The sequence below is a fragment of the Ictidomys tridecemlineatus genome, chromosome 7 (genome assembly GCF_052094955.1).
Source record: "Ictidomys tridecemlineatus isolate mIctTri1 chromosome 7, mIctTri1.hap1, whole genome shotgun sequence".
Taxonomy (NCBI): domain Eukaryota; kingdom Metazoa; phylum Chordata; class Mammalia; order Rodentia; family Sciuridae; genus Ictidomys; species Ictidomys tridecemlineatus.
Window position 1 is genome coordinate 191,129,290 of NC_135483.1, and position 20,197 is coordinate 191,149,486.

Here is a 20,197-nt window from a genome sequence, read left to right on the forward strand (position 1 = left end):
TTTCAGAAAAATGTGGCTTCTCTCAGGGCAGAGGATTTAAACCTGAATGACACTAAGGGCCAGAAATGCAATGGGTGAAAACCTGCCAGAAGTACAACCAAACTTTGTTTTACATGGATCAAGTGTAACAAACACATGATGCCAGAGATGGTACTCTCAATAGGATTCTGAAAAAATGTAATCCAAAAACAAATAACTATTCCAAATTTCATAATTTATTACACCTCAGATTTCAAATGTGAAACTGACTTTCTTATGCCCAAAGTTGTCGATGTCAGGCTGTGAAACTTGCGTAGAAACACTCAGCACAGAATTCACCTTTGGATCCTTTAACGGGGAGCAATATTTAGTTTCATAGCAGAAAATAGTTGCTTACAAACATAAGTACTTCCAAACATGGACAGAATCGTGCACATGGTTTTTATGTTCAGGGTAAGCTATCCCAGAGTATTTATAGAATTCTGGGATTCCAACATGGTCATATTTGGTTTTCAGTGTCATATTACACAGTAATTCAATAGCTTCTGGCAGCAGCTCTTCATTCACATGATTAATATTGAGTAAAGGTGGGCTGCACGTACCATATCCAGAAGCTCTTCAGTCACATCAAAAGTTTCATCAATACCATGAATGAACACACCAAACTGAGGGGCATTACCTATATATTGTGAGTGGTGACAGAGAAAGGCACAAATGATTTCCCTTATTCTGGAAACTTCTGTTAAGTTCTCAGCCATGTCACTGACAGGCTGAACAATACTTTACCAGTTAGTCTTGTATTTGCAAATGCTTATGTCTGTTCATGGACACCTAATTTCTGCCGTACTCAAAAGACATTCCTTTATAAACTCCCCATCCACACAGTGTTGTTTTTTGTTTGTTTGTTGTTGGTACCAGGGACTGAACCCAGGGTGGCTTAACCACTGAGCCACATCCCCAACCCTTTTTTTTTTTTTTTCGATATTTTATTTAAAGACAGGGTTCTCATTGAGTTGCTTAAGGCCTTGCTAAATTGCTGAGGCTGGCTTTGAACTCATGATACTCCTGCCTCAACCTCCTGAACTGCTGGGATTATAGGCATGTGCCACCATGCCTGGCCATACAGGGTTTTGATACCTGGACAATTTTTTCACTTAATATATAACTATATTTCATAGCTGCATCACTTATTTTATTTACATTCAAAAGAAAATCTTGTTGAAATTTCAGTGTTATTTTTTCAGTTTATTAAGCTTTTTATTAGGCATCTTTTTAGTATATCCACCATGGTTCTCACTAAGGTTTGTCTCCAAATGGCATCACAGGTTATATATAGCCTTTAGACACAGACTTTGCATATTAAACACATAGGCACATTCTTCACCTCTACAGAGAAATAAGCTCTCTCTCCCATTTTTCTTGAAAAGTGTGGCTTTCTTTTCCTATCTTCTGTTTTTTTGCTTTTGAAACAGATGAAAGCATAATATTTAAATGTCATCTTTACTATAGGGGAAAGAGTATGACTTGTACAAAAACAGCATTAACTATTTTTTAAAGTCCAAATGTGCTATTCGGGCCTTTAGTGTTGTTGAGGAGGCTAGCAGTGGTGTGTTATCAGCAAGCTTCCCTGAAAGGAAGTGGCTGCCCCCCCCCCCCCCCCCCCCCCCCCCCCCCCCCCCCCGCGTTCCTGCTGACCAACCAGAGGAGCACAGCTGGCTGCTGCCAGACTTTCTGTGAAGGCAATGAAGCTGGAGATCCAGGCTGGCTGGACTGCTGCTTTGTGGTGCTGAGGACTGAACCCAGGGCTGCACTACCACTGAGCTACACCCCAGCCCTTCTTGTTTTCTTAAGACAGAGTCCAGTAAATTGCTGAAGTTGACCTCAAACTTGCAATATCCTGCCTCAGTCTCCTAAGTAGCTGGTGTAATAGATATCTACCACCACCTTGGCAAAGCCAGAAAAACCAGGCTTTTATGTGAAAAAAAATTTTTAATGTTCATAACAAATTAAATCTTTTTTTAAAAAAAATTTATTTTTTAGTTGTAGGTGGACACAATATCTTTATTTAATTTTTATGTGGTGCTGAGAATTGAACCCAGTGCCTCACGCATCTAGGCGAGCACACTATCACTTGAACCACATCCCCAGCCCCAAATCTTTTTTTTTTTTTTTAAACTATGTAAACCAACAAACATATCTACTTATCAAACTGACTTAGGCAGATTGGGGACATTGGCTTGGAGATCATTAGTTTAAACTTGACAAAAACACCACTTGCAGAGAATAACTCTCTAAAGAGAATTAAACCTCATTATAAAATCACAGGGATAGGAGCTTGTTCAAACAGAATCCAAGAAGTTACTCACAAAGGGAAAGCAACCAGATGCACCTCCAAGTGTCATCTCCTCTGCAGATGTTGCAGTAGCCAGGAAAACACCAGCTTTGCTCAATAGCAAGGATGATGTATATGCTCAACACAGGCAAAATTGCAGCCAAACGCCCCTAACCTTGCACCAGCTGGGACCCCCAGCCAACAGCTCTGGTAACTCCATCTGCAGAGCACAAGCACCCCTTACCTCTCCAGGCACTGTCCTTTCCAGCCCTATTTTCTTGGGCTTCAGTCTTCCTTCTAATATGGTCCAGGACAATGGCAAGCCCGTCAATGTGTGCAACCGCTTCTCATACAAGGCTGTCTCTGCATCAGCTTGTGACTTGAATTCAACATAAGCAACTCTGCACTTTTGGTGGGGGTGGGTAAAGAAGACAAAAAAGTCAATATTTAGGGCCAAGAACTTTTATTCATTTGTCATTTATATATTTTATTTATTTATTTATTTATTTATTTATTTATTTATTTATTAATTATCAAGGCAGGGTCTCCCTAAGTTACTTGGGCTGGCCTCAGAGGCCTGAGCTCAAGCCATCTTCCTGACTTAGCCTCCCCAAAAGCTGGAAATACAGGCAGGCATCACCATGTCCACCCCACTTATTTGTTTTTTGAACAAGATTCAAACTTTAAAAGGTAACAAGGATACAGTACGCTCTCCCTTCTATTTCTACCATAAGCCACCCAGATTTCTAGCCTCAAAGGTAACATTCTATACATATAAGAGCAAAAAAGTATTTTTTTCTTTTATATTTGACTGAAATTTTATAGCTATAATTGTTTTTGATTATATTCTACCCACACTAAAGGGATTATTTCTTTTTCTTTACATTTTGACATCATTTCAAACTTACATGAGTTGCCAGAAGAGTATGAGAACTTTGTTGTACCCTCCACCCAGATTCATCAATGATTAAGTTTCTGCCACATTTGCGTTATCTTTCTCTTTAAAAATCTCTTTTTGTTGGTGTTGTTGTTGCTGCTGTTGTTTTATTTTATATTTTGGTACCAGGGATTGAATCCAGGGCACTTATCCACTGAGCCACATTCCTAGCCTTTTTTATTTTTTTATTTTGAGACCTTGCTGCCGCAGTCTGGCTGGGCACAAGATCACAAGCCACCACACACCTTGTAGATTCAAACAGCAATTCTTTATTCCCGAACTCACACTGGCCCCCTACAAACACGTTCTGGGGAAATCCAAATTCATGTACTCCACCAGGCTTTGAATTCCAAATACTTTCTGAATTCCACAAGAACTCAACGGGAACTCAGGCAGCAGGATACGCCCTATTCCCAGCAGGAATAACTGTCGGTTCTAGAAGGAAATTCTCCTTCAAAGATCAGCCTGACAGCCCCCTGGGAGACATCCTGCCTGGTGGCATCCTGCAGCTACCTATCTCCCTGGAACATCCTGTGGTTATCAGGATCATCAGACATCTGGCAGCTGGCAGTTTTACCACCCACATCCAGCAATTGCTGATTAGAGACCTTCCCCATCCCCAGCATATAAATACCCACCCACATCCAGCAATTGCTGATTAGAGACCTTACCCATCCCCAGCATATAAATACCCCTGTGTGAACAATAAAAGTTTGCAGCTTGATCAGAATTCCTGTCTTGCTGTCACCTTTCGTGTCTCTTGTCCCTTCATTCCTCCCCATCTAGGTTCGCTGCCCATGTTGATGTGTCCTGCTGCCCACGTTGATGTGTCCTGCCGGACGAGGACATTTGGCACCCAGTGTGGCTCGAGCCTTTGACTGAGAAGGAACACCGTCCTCCGGGAAGACTTGGCCAAGCGGGAGCGAGCGATCGCCTCGGCAGACATGACCGAGAGACAGATCCGGGAGGAGAGCGAGGACGACGCAAGGTGAGTGACCCACCATGGGACAAGCAGTTTCGTCACATGAGTTGTTTTTGTCAGGCCTTGTTCCCTTGTTCCCCCTCGGCATGCCCTTCAGTTAGTATAGACATAGACCCTTCCCAGTCTCCCCAGGATCCTGGGAACCTTCCTTGTCTCGCTCAAAATCCCACCCTAATAAATAAGGCTCCAACGGTTACCAACCACCTTTATCCAGTTTTAAATCCTGGAGACACATTGACCCCTGGGGAGGAGGCTACCTTGGAGAAGGAAGCAGCTCGCTACCATTCAGAAGACTGCCACCTCTCAGGACCCTGCCACACCCTATAGGACTCACACATCCCCCTCCCTCCTATATCCCTCCTGCCTTTTGTGCTCCGGCCCTTCAGGGGACAACTGCCCCCTCAGATATTTTTTCCCCACTTCCCCTGCCTAACCAGGCCCAACCCTGCTTAGTTTTCCCAGTTCCTTCCAGACCTCAGCCAGGACTTAAGTTGATATGCAAATAGAAGAAGCCTGGAGTCCCCTCAGTAGGAGATAGAGTAAAAGTGTCTTTTTACCTGAACTCAAACTAGACCAAACCAAAAAGTAAATTGTATGGTATTTACTAATTACTGGCCGGTCATCTTTTTTAGGACTCTTGCTTTTTCTTAGATTCTATATATTTTTTGAGCTCATGATTTTCATCCTACAGAGAAGTTAATGTTTTCTGATCAGTTCTATTTTTGATCAACTGTGGAGTTTTAAACATTGCAATGGAGATTTCACCTGAAAAAACAGCTACAAAGCCTTGTATATGTGTGCACACTTGTGTTATGTGTTGTATGTCAGTATGTCTGTATGTGTGTATGTCCATATATCATGCAGTTATATGACAACTGGCAGATATATGAGGAGCGCTCATAAAAAATTTAAAAAATGGATCCAAATATCTTTGATGTGTCCTGCCAGACGGGACAAATAATCTTAAACCTGGAACCGCCCTAAACTCAAGGAGCGGGATACTCCCTAAAACCTGATCCGCCCTAATCCAGTAGGATCCTCCTTAAACCCGGATCCACCCTGGTCCTTGAGCAGGGTCACCTTTCTCAAACATACATGCAATGTCACTTCAAATGTCCATTTCCACGAGTCCTTCCTCTAAGCAACATGGGGTACGCTGGCAAGGAAATTTCGATGTGTCATTCCTACTTGGCAATGGCTCTCAGCACCTTGCTAAATTGCTGAGGCTGCCCTTGAATTTGTGATCCTCCTACTCAGCCTCTGAGTTGCTGGTATTACAGGCATAAACTACTATGCCCAACTACATATACTCTCTTTTCTTGATTACAATGGTATCTAGTGTGTCCACAGAATTGTTAAACCATCACTACAATCTAATTTTAGAACAACTGCCATTCCTTGCTGAGGGCCATTGCCAAGTAGGTATGATGCATCGAAATTTCCTTGCCAGCGTATCCCATGTTAAATGGACTTGCCTTGGAAATTTGCTATGACATTGCATGTGTCTTTGAGAAAGGTGACCCTGCTCAAGGACGAGGGTGGATCCAGGTTTAAGGTGTATCCTGCAGGTTTGAGGAAGTATCCTGCTCCTTGGGTTTAAGGCGTTCCCGGTTTAAGACAATCTGGGTTTAGGGAAATTCCAGGTTTAAGGTTATTGCTGCTGGGTATAGGGCGTTCATGCTGCCTGAGTTCCTGTTGAGTTCTCGTGGAATTGAGAAAGTATTTTGGGACGTGAATTGTGCAGCAGAACTGGGATTTCCCCCAGAACGTGTTTGTACAGGGCCGGTGTGAGTTCGGGAATAAAGAATTACTGTTTGAATCTACAAGGTGTGTGGTGGCTCTTGATTCAGTGCCCAGCCAAGACTGCGGCAATTCCTCAAGTACCCTCAGCAATCAACTCCTCCTCCAACTCAATCCAGCTGCAAGCCATAGGCAACCACTATCATGCTTTCTATCTCTGTAGACTGACTCACTCCAGACCTGTTAGACATGCATGGACATCTCATTTTATTTATCAATCTATCAACTGATAAACATTTTGGGTTGTTTACACTTTTGTGTGTATGTTTGGTGCTGGGGATTGAATGCAGGGCCTTATTCATGCTAGGAAAGTGCTCTACCCATGAGCTACAACCTCATTCCTTTTTATTTTATTTTTCCATTAGTTTGTTTTTCTTTATTTCTTTTTTCTTATTTTTTTAAATCCCCTTTTTACTTTTTGAAACAGGGTCTCACTAAGTTGCCCAGGCTGGTCTTGAACTTGTGATCCTCCTGCCTTAGCCTCCTAAGCTATGGGGTTTACAGGCATGTGCCACTGTGCCCAGCCTTCCATTGTTTGTTTGTTGTTGTTTTTGTTTTTTTTTTTACATAAAAGGCAGTATGCTCTATATAGTTCTATACTTTGCCTTTTTTTTTCACTTAATAATGTGTACTGGAAATTGTTTCCCATCAGTGCACAGAATCCTGGTTCCTTTCTTTCTACAGCAACATAGTACAGTATCTTATGTATATTCCAGAAAATCTCTGCCAGTCTCCCACTGATAGACATTAATTCTAATTTTGCATCCAATAGCTTTGTAATACATTATTTCACACTTGTCTGAGGCTATCTATTCTTGGAAGTGGAACAGGATAAATAGTATTTGCAATGATTAATCAATCCATCATAGACCCAGCTAAATAGCTAAACTCTGCAGATTTCACCAGTTTCACAACCACCCAAAGCATGTGCATGTGTTTCTCCATACCCTCTTCTCTACTACAAACTCTTGAATCTCTGACAACTTAATAGGTAAAAAACTGTAACAGTGCAGTTGCAGTTTTGTTTTACAATTCTTTTTTAATGTATGAGGATAAATCTCTTTCTATGCTTTAAAAAAAATCTTTCTCTGTGAATCTTCTTTTTTTTTTTTTTTTTCTTTAGTTCTGGGGAATTGAACTCAGGAGCACTGGACCACTGAGCCACATCCTCAGCCCTATTTTGTATATTATTTAGAGACAGGGTCTCACTGAGTTGCTCAGTGCCTTGCTGTTTCTGAAGCTGGCTTTGAACTGCCTCAGCCTCCTGAGCCACTGGGATTATAGGCTTGTGCCCCCATGCCCGGCTCTGTGAACCTTCTATTCACATTTTGTGCACATTTCTACTGGATCACTCATCTTTTCCTTATTGACTTATGAGGTGCATTTCATATGTTAGTGAAAGTAGGCCTCAGTCTTGTTATGAATTACATATATTTTTCCTGGTTTGTCACTTCTCTTTTGATTTTGCTTATGAACATTTTTCATTTCCACATGTATCTATATTTCTGCTGTCAATCTTGTCTCCCTTTTCTTTTTGGACTTCCAGTGTTGGTGTCACACTTAGAGAGGCTTCCCTCTCCTGCAGGCCATTAAAAACAAAACTAAAACATCTTCCAAGTCTTCCTCTAGTTCTTTATGGATTTACATTTTAAATGACCTGCAATTTTTAACTGTTGTTTGGGTTTTTGGTGTTTTTTTTTTTTTGCACTGGGGATTGATCCCAGAGGCACTCTACCACTGAGTTATATCCCCAGACATTTTTATTTTTTTCATGTAAAGGAATGATTCTAAATATTTAATTAGAATTTAATTAAATAAAGTTAAGAGAAATTGTATGATTTTGGCAGGAATTTCTGTTTCATTGTTTTTCAGAGATTGCAATCATGGTCAAGTACCCTCTAATCTCCTCGGGGTGAACACTGATAAAAATTCGGAATGTATCCTTTCAGATTTATTTTCCTACAGTTATCATAGTTTTCTAGGTTAACAGATAGTTCTATCTATGCTTTTTAAAAGATTATTTTCTAGAAATGGTACTTATCAGAATATACCAGATATAGATTATTTGAAAACTACAAATATTCCAATATATGTAGCCTGAATAAACTTACCACCCTGATACTCGTTCTCCACTGGATAATCCCATCACAGGGCTCCTACTCTATCCTTTCTGGTTTCACCATATTTACCCTTTTACTCTAGCAGAACCTAGATACTCAACAGTGGTTTACTTCATTAGCGGTTACATCACCCTACATTCAACCATGTGTTCTGCTTTGACTCTTGTCCAAACAGCCACCACCTCAGTGACTGTATTGAAGTCAGCCCCAGAGAATGAGAACTGAAGTCACCCGTGAAGGAATTCTTCCAGTCTTCAATCCTGTATGAAGAGTAAGTATGTTTTTCTCTAGGAAACTCTACACTTTCCTAGAAGCTTCCGGCTGTTCCCTTAACCTGCCTCCATTTTTTTTTTCTTTTTAATGCCTACTGGTAGAATGCTGGGTAATTATTCTTTCCTTCTCTAAAATCAGGCATAAATGATTTGTGAGAACATAATGAAATTCCATTATAACAGGTCTAAATTCTTATTCGGTATAAGGTGCAAGGCTGGGGGTATAGCTCAGTTGGTAGAGTGCTTGCCTCGCATGCCCAAACCCCTGGGTTCCATCCCCAACACCACACACACACAAAAAAAAATCAGTATAAGGTGCAAGTGACCTTACATGCATGCCATCCCTGCTGGCTAATCTGATTCAAAAAGCATCCCAAATGCGTCTTTCAATTCATGTTGAGAGACTTTGTCAATCCCCCCCCCCAAAAAAAAAGAAAGAAAGAAAGAAAGAAAATATGTTTGCAGAGACTTGGAAGTTCTTGAAGTTATTTTAATAGTTTGGTTGGGAAAATGAGGACACAAAGTTCAATATAATGGATTTATTGAACAATGAAGGGTATTCTGAGATAAAACCGCACCCAAGAGTCAAGACCAGATAAAAAGGATCTGACATGAAAGGAGTCTACTAACCCCAGTGAAATATCACACTTTTTAAAAATTTTGTTCTTTTTAGTTATACATGACAGTAGAATGTATTTGGACATATCACACATACATGGAGTATAACTTCCCATTCTTATGGTTGTACATGATATGGAGTTATACTGGTTGCCTATTCATATAGGAACACAGGAAAGTTCTTTCAATTCTTTTGCCTGTCTTTCCCATTCCCATCCTCCCTCCCTTCCCGCTGACACACCCTGTCCAATCTGGTGAACCTTCACTCCCCCCTATTGTGAATCAGCATCTGCATAACAGAGAGAACATTCAGCCTTTGGTTTTGGGGGTTTGGCTCATTTCACTTAGCATGATAGTCTCTAGGTCCATCCATTTACTGGAAAATGCCATAATTTTATTCTTCTTTATAGCCAATAATCCACATTTTCTTTATCCATTTATCTATTGAGGGCACCTCGATTGGTTCCATAGCTTAATTATTATGAATTGAGCTGCTATAAACATTGATGTGGGGCTGGGGATGTGGCTCAAGCGGCAGCGCGCTCGCCTGGCATGCGGGTTCGATCCTCAGCACCACATACAAACAAAGATGTTGTGTCTGCTGAAAACTAAAAAATAAATAAATAATTATTTAAAAAAAAAAAAACATTGATGTGGCTGCATCACTGTAGTGTGCTGATTTTAAGTCCTTTGGGTATATGCCAAGGAGTAGGATAACTAGATCAAATGGTGGTTCCATTCCAAGTTTTCTGAGAAATCTCCATACTGCTTTCCAGAGTGGTTGAACTAATTTGCACTCCCACCAGCAATGTGTGAGTGTACATTTTTTCCCACATTCTCATCAACATTTATTGTTATCTGTACTCTTGATAACTGCCATTCTGACTAGAGTGAGATAAAATCTCTGTAATTTTAATTTGCATTTCTCTAATTGCTAGTGATGTTGAATATTTTTTCATATATTTTATCAGCTATATTTCTTCTTCTGTGAAGTGTCTGTTCAATTCCTTTGCCCATTTATTGATTAGGTTATTTGGGTTTGTTTTTTTTTTTTTTTTTTTTTTTGGTGTTACATTTTTTGAGTTCTTTATATTTCCTGGAGATTAATGCTCTGAGGTGCAGGGCTGGGGATGTGGCTCAAGCGGTAGCGCGCTCGCCTGGCATGCGTGCGGCCCGGGTTCGATCCTCAGCACCACATACCAACAAAGATGTTGTGTCCGCCGAGAACTAAAAAATAAATATTAAAAATTCTCTCACTCTCTCTTTAAAAAAAAAAAAATTTAAAAAAAAATGCTCTGAGGTGCAGGTGGCAAAGATTTTCTCCCATTCTGTAGGTTTTAATCTTCATGTTCTTGTTTTCTTTGCTGTCTAAAGTAGCTTTTCAGTCTGATTCTTAATTTACTTCTTGTGCTTTAGGAGTCTTGTTGAGGAATTTGGTTCCTAAGCTGACAGGATGGAGATTTGGGACTAATTTTTCTTCTAGTAGGTGAGTAGGTGCAGGGTCTCTGGTCTAATGCCTAGGTCCTTGATCCCCTTTGAGTTTTGTGCAGGGTGAGAGACAGGGTCTAATTTAATTTTAGTACATATGGATTTCCAGTTTTCCTAGCACCATTTTTTGAATCTTTTCTCCAATGTATGTTTGGGGCTAATAAACCTTTTTTGTTAGTGGAGGAGTACCAGGGATTGAACTCAGGGGCATGTGACCACTGAGACACATTCCCAGTCTTATTGTTTATATTTTATTTAGAGACAGGGTCTCACTGATTTGTTTAACACCTTGCTTCTTGCTGAGGCTGGCTTTGAACTCACGATCCTCCTGTCTCAGCCTCCCAAACTACTGGGATTACAGGCATGTGTCACCATGCTCAGCATCTCTTTTTTTTTTGTGTGTGTGTGTGTGTGATGCTGAGGATTGAACCCAGGGCCTTGTGCCTGCAAGGCAAGCACTCTACCTACTGAGCTATGTCCCCAGCCCTGATAAACTCTTAAGAACATTCTTAATCTACTGGCACTTACCTGGGGGAGCCAACTCTGACATCAACAATTGCAAGATCATTTTTAGCAAAAAGTTCACTGAGACCTGCTTTTAGTTCAGTAGCAGTTTTGTTGAAATTCAGGTTTCCAACAGTTTGAAAGTTACAGGTGGTTCAGCCATCACATAAAAAGGTTTGTAAAAAATAGAATTCAAATAGTTCAAAGAATGACACTAAAAGAACGTCCATTAAAGGCTTTGTAGCATACCATAATGCCAGGCTTCAATAGCAATCCCATTGTTCCTTGACTGGGCTAAGGGAGGCAGGTTTAGTCAACACAATGTCCTCTCTGTGTCTTCGGTGCTTTAAAATACAGCAAAGAGGAGCTAGGGCTGTGGTTCAGCAGTGGAGCATTTGTCTGGCATGCATGAGGCCCAGGGGTCAATCCCTGGTACCGCAAAACAAAAAACAACAACAAAAATAGTAGCCAGATGCAGTGGCTCAGGCCTGTAATCCCGGTAGCTCTAGAGACCTTGTCTCAAAAAGCAAAAAGGGCTTGAGATGTAGTTCAGTGGTAAAGAACTCCAGGGTTCAAACCCCAGAAATGAGAGGGAAAAAAAAAGGAAAGAAAAGAAAGAAAGAGAATAACAAACTTCTTTTAGAGAAATTACCTCATAAATCTGTCTCTATAACAAAACTAACAATAACAAAAAAAATTCACTTCCATTATAACTTTTTACTTTGAAATAATTTTAAATGTATTGCTGCTGCTTTTTTTGGCGGGGGGTGCGGGGGATATCAGGGATTGAACTTGAGGGCACTTGACCACTGAGCCCCAGCCCCAGCCCTATTTTGTATTTTATTTAGAGATTGGGTCTCACTGAGTTGCTTAGTGCATGTGGTTGCTGATGCTGGATTTGAACTCATGACCTCTCTCCTCAGCCTCCTGCTGGGATCATAGGCAAGAGCCACCACACCCAGCTGTTGTCACATTTTAATAAATAACAATGGTAAGAATTATTGTCTTTTTTTTTTTTTTGTACTGGGGATTGAACCCAGTGCCTGTTGCATGCTAGGCAAGCCCTCTACCACTGATCCCATTATTTCATTATAAGACAGGGTCTCACGAAGTTGCCCAGGCTGGCCTCAAATGTGTGATCCTCCTGCCTGAGCTTCCTAAGTAGCTGGCACTACAGGTGTGCACCACAGCAAGCTAGAACTACTGCTTTGGAAGCAATACCATTTAAAATGTTACATAGGGGCTGGGGATGTGGCTCAAGCGGTAGCACGCTCGCCTGGTATGCGTGCGACCCGGGTTCGATCCTCAGCACCATATACCAACAAAGATGTTGTGTCCGAACTGAAAAATAAAAATTAAAAAAATTAAAAAAATTAAAAATTCTCTCACTCTCTCTTTAAAAAAAAAAAAAAATGTTACATAGATGTAGGGCTGGGGATATAGCTCAGCTGGTAGAGTGCTCGCCTAACATGCACAAGGTCCTGGGTTCAATCCCCAGCACCACTATACACACACACACACACACACACACACAAAGTTACATAGATCCCATTAAGGAAAAAAAAAAAAGATGAGAATTAGTTTGGTGGGATGATTTACTTTCCTGACTTCTATGAACAAAGAATCATGTATGATTTGGGTTGTGGGTTAGCAGAGGTCCAATGTCCACTGAAATTCCCAATTCCCCATCAAGAAAACACAGCTGAGGGGCTGGGGGTGTGGCTCAAGCGGTAGCGCGCTCGCCTGGCATGCATGCGGCCCAGGTTCGATCCTCAGCACCACATACCAACAAAGATGTTGTGTCCGCCAAGAACTAAAAACATAAAAAAAAAAAAAGAAAGAAAACAGCTGAAATAATCAGCCAGGCTTGGCAGGCAGCATTCAGAAGGACCATATTTTCACAGCTTCCCCCACAAACAATGGAATGACATGGAGTCACTAGCCACATGGAAGAGGACATACCTTCCCTGTGCTGGTCCAACTCCCAGTTCTTTTTTTTTTTTAATTTATTTTTTAGTTGTAGTTGGACACAATACCTTTGTTTTTATTTATTTATTTTTATGTGTTGCTGAGGTATCAAATCCAGGGCCTTGTTGATGTGAGGCAAGTGCTCTATCACTGAGCCACAACCCCAACCCAACCCACAGTTCTTACCTTCACTGTGCTTATGGTTCTCAGGGTCCTTAAGCTTGACACTCCTCCTGTCCTTTGTCCACTTGGTGCTTCCTGCTTGGTGATATTTATTCCTCCACAAAAGTGGGAACCAGATACTTTCCTCCACCACTTTCTTTCTCGCAGCAGCAGTATCCTTCCTGTCGCTCTTCTGAGGGATGACAACTTGGAGGAGAAAAAGCAACAGTGAAAGCACATCTCCCCTGTGCCCAGGAAGTGACAAGCAAATCACACAGTCAGTACATGCCAGATCTGGGCGGGACACATGCCCACATGCATGTTCACCTCTTTAGGATGAATTATTCAACAGGTAATATAAGGGCTCCCAGCACCAGAGTGACCTGGTATGCCTGTAGAAAGGAACAAGTAAAGAAAAGTCATTTGCTGTTTAGATGGCTCCACGTGCAGTTAGAGTTCCAACTCTTTTCATACTGGCATTATGCCTAAGGAGAGACCCCATGCAGGGGATCTTACGGTTCGTCCCACAGGTAATAACTGGGGATGGTGTGACAAAACTAATGATCAAAGATGAAAATTTTAGCAGAATGTGGAATGAAGTCTCATCATATAAAAAAGAAGAAAATGAAGAAGTAGGGGCTGACAGAGAAGCTGTGTTATCTATTGCCAGTGTTGATGAGGATCAAGGTCAACCGGGAGGGAAGTCACCACTGGTATCACAGGCTCAATTTTGTCCCCCCCTCCCAATTTCTATGTTGAAATCCTAACCACCATTCTTCAGAAGGTGACTACATTTGGAAACACATTTTTTCTGTTGTTATTGTTGTTACTAGAGATTGAACCCAGGTGCACTTAACCACTGAGTCACATCCCCAGCTCTTTTTTATATTTTGAGACAGGCTTTTACTAAGTTGCTTAGGGCCTTACTTAGTTGCTGAGGCTGGCCTTGAACATGCCATCCTCCTGCTTCAGCCTCCCAAGCTGCTGGGATTATAGGCATATGCCACCATGCCTCATAAGACAGTAAGAAAGAGAGAGGGGGAAAAAAATGATAAGGCCAATATGACCGAGAGATAACCATATAAAAATACAAGATGACCGAGAGATAATCATATAAAAATACAAGAGGCCTGAGTAAAAGCCACACCTGCCAATACCAAACTTCCAGCTTCTAGGATTGTGAGAAAAGAAATTCATTCATTCAGCCACCCAATCTATGGCATTTTGTTATGCAGTACAAGCAGACTGACACCTGGAATACATACAGCACTCTCCCACATGACAGGAGGAAGCAAATAACTTATAATACTGTGAGATTCATTATTACTGATTATGAAAATTTGTAAGCAAACAGGGACCAGTAACTTGGCCTGGGAATGTGGGCCCAGGGAAGGCACTGTAAGAGACTAGCATTTGAGTTAAATAATTTCAGTGAACCAACATTAGGATATAGTTACCCTAAAAGCCAATATAACTGTGATATTTCTACTATCTGCTGTACCAAAGTAAACCATTTTAGGCACCACATTTTAAAGAGGAATGATCCAGAATTATGAGTGTTAACTATTAAAAATGATATCACATGCAGATCAGCTTTAGGAAAATAGGCTCTCACTACTTCTGCTTTTCTCCAAGCTAACAGTCTGGGGTTCCAAAACAAGAGGTACATTCACCAAGAGTTTGTTTGGGTTCCAGTAGGTAGGAAATGAATGCAACGCATTATTAAGGACATCATAGTTTAGTAATGCCCTCTTAAATATGGTCAACTTAACCAAACAGCTTGATTAAACAGCAGTCTCAATTCCAAACAGGTCTTGAACCCAGGAGCATTCAACCACTGAGCCCTTTTTGAGATAGGATCTTGCTCAGTTGCTGAGGCTAGCTTTGAATTTGTGATCATCCAGCCTCAGCCTCCAGAGCATAAGAGCAACCATGCCCAGCTCTACTTTCACTTCTGATGAATTAAAACCACTACCAGACAGAAGAGGGTTGAAGAAAGTGTCTATTGTTCAACTAGCTGCTCAAAGTAGACAATAAATGCTACCTGCCGCTCAGAAACAATTGCTTGGAGGAAAACTTGAGAAATTAACAGGAAGGAGTAGGGGCTTTGGATTCAGCAGATCCATATATGTTCCTGGCTCCATCATTTATTAATTGGGAAACTGAGCAAGTTAGCTAATGCCTAAATCTACTTTTCTTTTTTTTTTTTTTTTTTTTTTTTAAAGAGAGAGTGAGAGAGAGGGGGGGACAGAGAGAGAGAGAGAGAGAACTTTAACATTTATTTATTTTTTCTTAGTTCTCGGCGGACACAACATCTTTGTTGGTATGTGGTGCTGCTGAGGATCGAACCCGGGTCGCACGCATGCTAGGCGAGCGCGCTACCGCTTGAGCCACATCCCCAGCCCCCTAAATCTACTTTTCTGTCTATAAAATGGAGCTAATGATGCCTACCTAATATCGCCACCGTGAGGATGAAGTGAGGTAATACATAAAGCCCTACCACAGGACCCCACATAAGAAGCTTTCAATATTCATTAGCTATGTGCCCACTCATCCACCTCAATTCCTTTGGGATTCAATTTAAAGCAATTTACATTCAAATACCACGGCAGAGGCTCTAATCAGAAGTGTAACATACTAGAACTTAAACTATTTGCCAAAAGAATAAATATGGAAAAAAGTGTTTGGGAGGCACAAAGACCAATTTTAATGAAGCAATTTTAAGAATCAAGACTTTCTTTTGGGCTGGGGATGTGGCTCAAGCGGTAGCGCACTCGCCTGGCATGCGTGCGGCCTGGGTTCGATCCTCAGCACCACATACAAACAAAGATGTTGTGTCCGCCGAGAACTAAAAAATAAATATTAAAAAAAAAGACTTTCTTTTAACCAGTATTTCCAGACAACCAATATCACCTTTCGAACATAAAACATCTTTGAGAAGCCAGAATTAAACAGGCAGTTGGTATCGATAGCTAAATCAAGTCAGGTCAGATCCAGGAGGCCAATTTTGGTGAGTCTGGGAAGCTGGAGATTGCCACTGAGAGACTGAAAAGCCTCGGAATCCTTCCCGGACCCTATCAAAAGCTCTGGCCCTTCCCCCTTCCCCTTCTGCCCACCTGATTCCCACCTTTTGACCATCTCATCAAGCATCTCCAGGGCCTAGTCAAGTACACTGGAAGGTGGAAGATAAGGGGAAGAGAGCTGGAGAACAAAGGAAGCCTGGGACAAATTAAAAAGGGCTGAATGGCTTGCTTCTTGGGATACCAGGATACCAGCTATGGCCCCCTTCTCCCCCCCCCCCAGGAGAAAAGTCTATGTTACCCCTTTTTAAATAAACTCTGCTTTATATGCTTGCCTTGGCATGCTTCTCTAAAGTTATGCTTCAACATGTGAATGAAGAAAGCGGTATTGAAGCCAGATTTAAAGTTAGGTAGTCAGTGTAGTTAGGTGAATCGGGTCTAATATCAAGTGAGATCTAAAATGGAGGCCATGTTGAGAATGAATTCCGGGAAAAGTTGAACAACTCTTGGAATGTTAATGAAGTCCCAGAAAAGCCCAAGGCTGAAGCCCATCCCAAAGAAGTGTTAATGAACAGCCCCCAACAAACTTGAAGATGCTGACTCAGAAGTCCTTCCAGCCCAGATTACTTCTTTGGTCCACCTGTGTCCCACCCCTTCCCACCTACATTCCGTCACTGAAAGAACTATAAAAAGGGGAGACAACCGCACTTCCACGGATTCCACCTCTTGGGTCCCCTTCTTCCTCCGGTAGAAGACTTTTCTGCTGTTCTTTAATAAACTTCTAATTTCCATTCTGACCTTGCCTTGGCGTGCTTCTCTGGTGTTATTCTTCAACATTGGGGAAGCAAGGACTCGTCACCGGTCAACAGCGGTAACAGTATCATTTGTAATCCCACAACAAACCATATCAGTCATAATTTATTATGACTCTTTATATAACATGGATATTTAACTTGCTAATATTTTGTCAGGAATTTTTACATTTTTTCTGAGAGTGGTGAGTTATCAGGATGATCTCAGACTCTGGTATTTAGTATGATTTGTAAAGCTAGTTGGAAAATGTCCAGAACACCATTTTTGAGATTAAACAATATGACTGAACTGCTTTAGCCTGGATTTTGATTACTGTCATTGTTACCATGCTCAAGGCTGCACAAGTAATTATCTTATCTCTACTCCCACAGTTCTTATCTTCCCATTTTCAGTCTCCTTTTGGGGAAAGACCCATTAGTTTTCAGTTCACCTTGACTTTTCTCCAGCTTAAAGGTATATTACAGAGCCTTCAAATTTCCATGCCTTGCATGCTTTGCCATTAGTATTGTTTAACAGGAGTTCATGTGATACTTTGACTATATATCCCTTGTGGCTTTGAAGCTTATATGTTTTTTTTCTCTTTTTCCCAATCTTCTTTTCCCTAACCTCCTTCCTAATCACCCTAATCTCATTTTTCTTTTTTTCTTTTTTTTTTAAAGAGAGAGTGAGAGAGGAGAGAGAGAGAGAGAATTTTTAATATTTATTTTTTAGTTCTCGGCGGACACAACATCTTTGTTGGTATGTGGTGCTGAGGATCGAACCCGGGCCGCACGCATGCCAGGCGAGCGCGCTACCGCTTGAGCCACATCCCCAGCCCCTAATCTCATTTTTCTTGAATCACCTCTATAAAAGCCCCCTGTTCCTGGGGATGAGCAGAATCAGACTTTAGGACAGGAGTCCCCTGTGTTTCTCTTTGCTAGCCAAGCAATAAACATTCTTTTTCTTTTCTCAAAACCGTGTCCTTTTTATTGGTTTGGCATTGGGGACAAGGACCAAGCTTTCAGCAACAGTTTTTGCAATAGTAAGGTTTTTTGGTTTTGTTTTATATATGACAGTGGAATGCATTATGCAATTGTAAGTTTGCCTTTGTAATAAACTCATTTAAGGCCTCAGTCTAACTTTCCATTTTCATTTTGGAATGTTTTACTCACAGCAGTGAAGCCAGAATTAGAAAGGCAGTCAGTGTAGATAGATTAATCCAGTCAGGTTGGATCTAGGAGGTGAATTTTGAGTGCGTCTGGGAAGTTGGAGACTGTCCCCTGAGGGATCTTATCAAGAACCTACCCCTGCTCCAACCTGTTGCCAAGGTAACCTGTCCCAGGAACTGCCCCTCCCTACAGGGAGCTATAAGGTTGTTACTGTGTCCTTGTCTACTCCATCCTGCCCTTCTCCCTTCAGCCCACCTATTTCCCACCTTCTGGCCTATGAGCATTCCTGGGCCTAGTCACACATGCAGGAAGGAGAAAGATTAGGGGGGAAAGCAGAAAAAAGGAAGCCTAGGACACATAAAAAGGGCAGAACACCTTGCTTCTTAGGATACCATGATACCAGCTATGGCCCCCTTCTCCCTCGCATAAGTCTGTTACCCCATTTTAAATAAATCCTGCTTCATATGCTTGCCTGGGTGTGCTTCAACATGTGGTGAAGAGGACTCCGCACCAATAAACCGCGGTATCATATTGCAAACACCAAAATATATAGAAAAACAAGACAACTTTAAGTATATGTTTTAGGCCAGGTATCCCTAGAGACATCTTCTCTACTGACCACAATCTAGAAATGATAAATCTTGAGGTAAGCAAGGAAACCCTGTAGAAATACTTCTTTTTCCCTCTCAACATGTTTTCACAAAACTTGACATTTTAAAAACTTAATTCCACTGCCAGCTACCCAAATGGAGGCACACAGAGCCAAACTATATACAGGAACAAAAAAGCACCTACAGTTCAAGTACCCCCTCTTCCCCAACCTGAACTCGGAGTACACTGGGGCAAAACCCACTAGGGTCAACCGAATTCAGAACACAGTTAAGGAGTCTCCCGCCTCGCCCCGCACGGTCCGGTCCCCAGCTGATTCGCCTCCTTCACGGCCACCACTAATGGAGGCAAGGCCGGGGGTGCGCCCCTGCGGCTCAGCCGCGCGACCTAGACAGGCAGGACGACACTGAAGGGCCTTGGAGCCTGCAGCTGGAGGAAACGGTCAGAGCGCGCACCAGCGGACAGGAAAGCACAGCACCGGGAGAAAGAGAACCCGGGAGGTGGCCGCACCCTCGTGACTACGCCTCAGCCAACCAGAGCCCGCGCCCACCGGACCAATCAACAGCCGCGGCAGTGCGTGAGCCCGGGGGCGGGGCCTCGAGCTGGGCCGCACTGCGAGCCCGTCCTGCTCGGCTTTGGACGCCTTGAGCTTCCGGTTGCTGGGTCTCTGTGGGGCACAGGTGTCGCGCCAGGTTGGCGGAAGTGGGGACGCAGCCTTGGCCAAGTCTGGGCACTAGCGGGCTGTCTCGCGGCCCCACGCTCCCTTGCCCACGGGCTGCAGGAAAGGGAACAGTGACTGTCAGAGGGCTCCCAGGCGGCGGGGGAGCTGCGTAGGTCCGTTAACCCGATGGGCCGCCCTCCCGCCCACCGGACCACGTGTCCTTGCCGCCATTTCGGGCCGGGCGTCACCGGGGCTGCGGGAGGAATGGGGCGACCCCCTCTGCCCCGGAGCCGCGCGTCCCAGGTTGCCATGGCAGCAGTCGGTGGCATAGGCCGTAGCTTTGTGCCAGGCCTTGTACTGGTGCCCTTCTCATGCATTTTGTTTTCTCAAAGCAGCCTTGATGTTAATAAAGTCAGTTGACTTGTAAGGAAACAGACTCCTGGTGCAAGGCCTTTGGTTTACATCCCCAACCGCTTTATGCCCTCTCTTAGTTTCTTTTAGAACATCCTTAACGTGCTTTCACAACAACGCTGGGCACTGTGTCAAAATCCCAGTGAAAAACCAGCCTCTACCTCAAAGCAAAGCCGCTCGCAATAAACACCTCTTTGCTGTTTACATGGATCTTGGTCTCTGGTGGTCTTTTTGGGGGTCCAGGATTCGAGCATAACACCAGTAGTTGCCCGCCTGTAATCCCAGCGACTCTGGGGGCTGAGACAAGAGGATCGCGAGTTCAAAGTCAGCCTCAGCAACAGCGAGCTGCTTTAGCAACTGAGTGAGACCCTGT

The 20,197-nt window shown here is 42.6% G+C and overlaps 2 long non-coding RNA genes across 3 annotated transcripts; one reads left to right on the forward strand and one right to left on the reverse strand.

Annotated features, from left to right (window-relative positions):
- The first annotated feature begins 7,800 nt into the window (after positions 1–7,800).
- LOC120883712 (uncharacterized) lies at positions 7,801–14,712 on the forward strand. 2 transcript variants are annotated; one of them, XR_005725902.2, is made up of 5 exons: positions 7,801–7,967; positions 8,326–8,421; positions 10,457–10,526; positions 11,956–12,023; positions 13,331–14,712. It is a non-coding gene; the product is annotated as an uncharacterized LOC120883712 (long non-coding RNA). The 2 variants fall into 2 exon arrangements; XR_013424395.1 differs by lacking the exon at positions 7,801–7,967 and having other exon boundaries at positions 7,977–8,421.
- On the reverse strand, positions 12,610–19,255 carry LOC144365666 (uncharacterized). The gene is made up of 3 exons (XR_013424393.1): positions 16,981–19,255; positions 13,187–13,554; positions 12,610–12,845 (listed from the first exon to the last, which is right to left on the reverse strand). It is a non-coding gene; the product is annotated as an uncharacterized LOC144365666 (long non-coding RNA).
- Between the last annotated feature and the right edge of the window lie 942 nt (positions 19,256–20,197).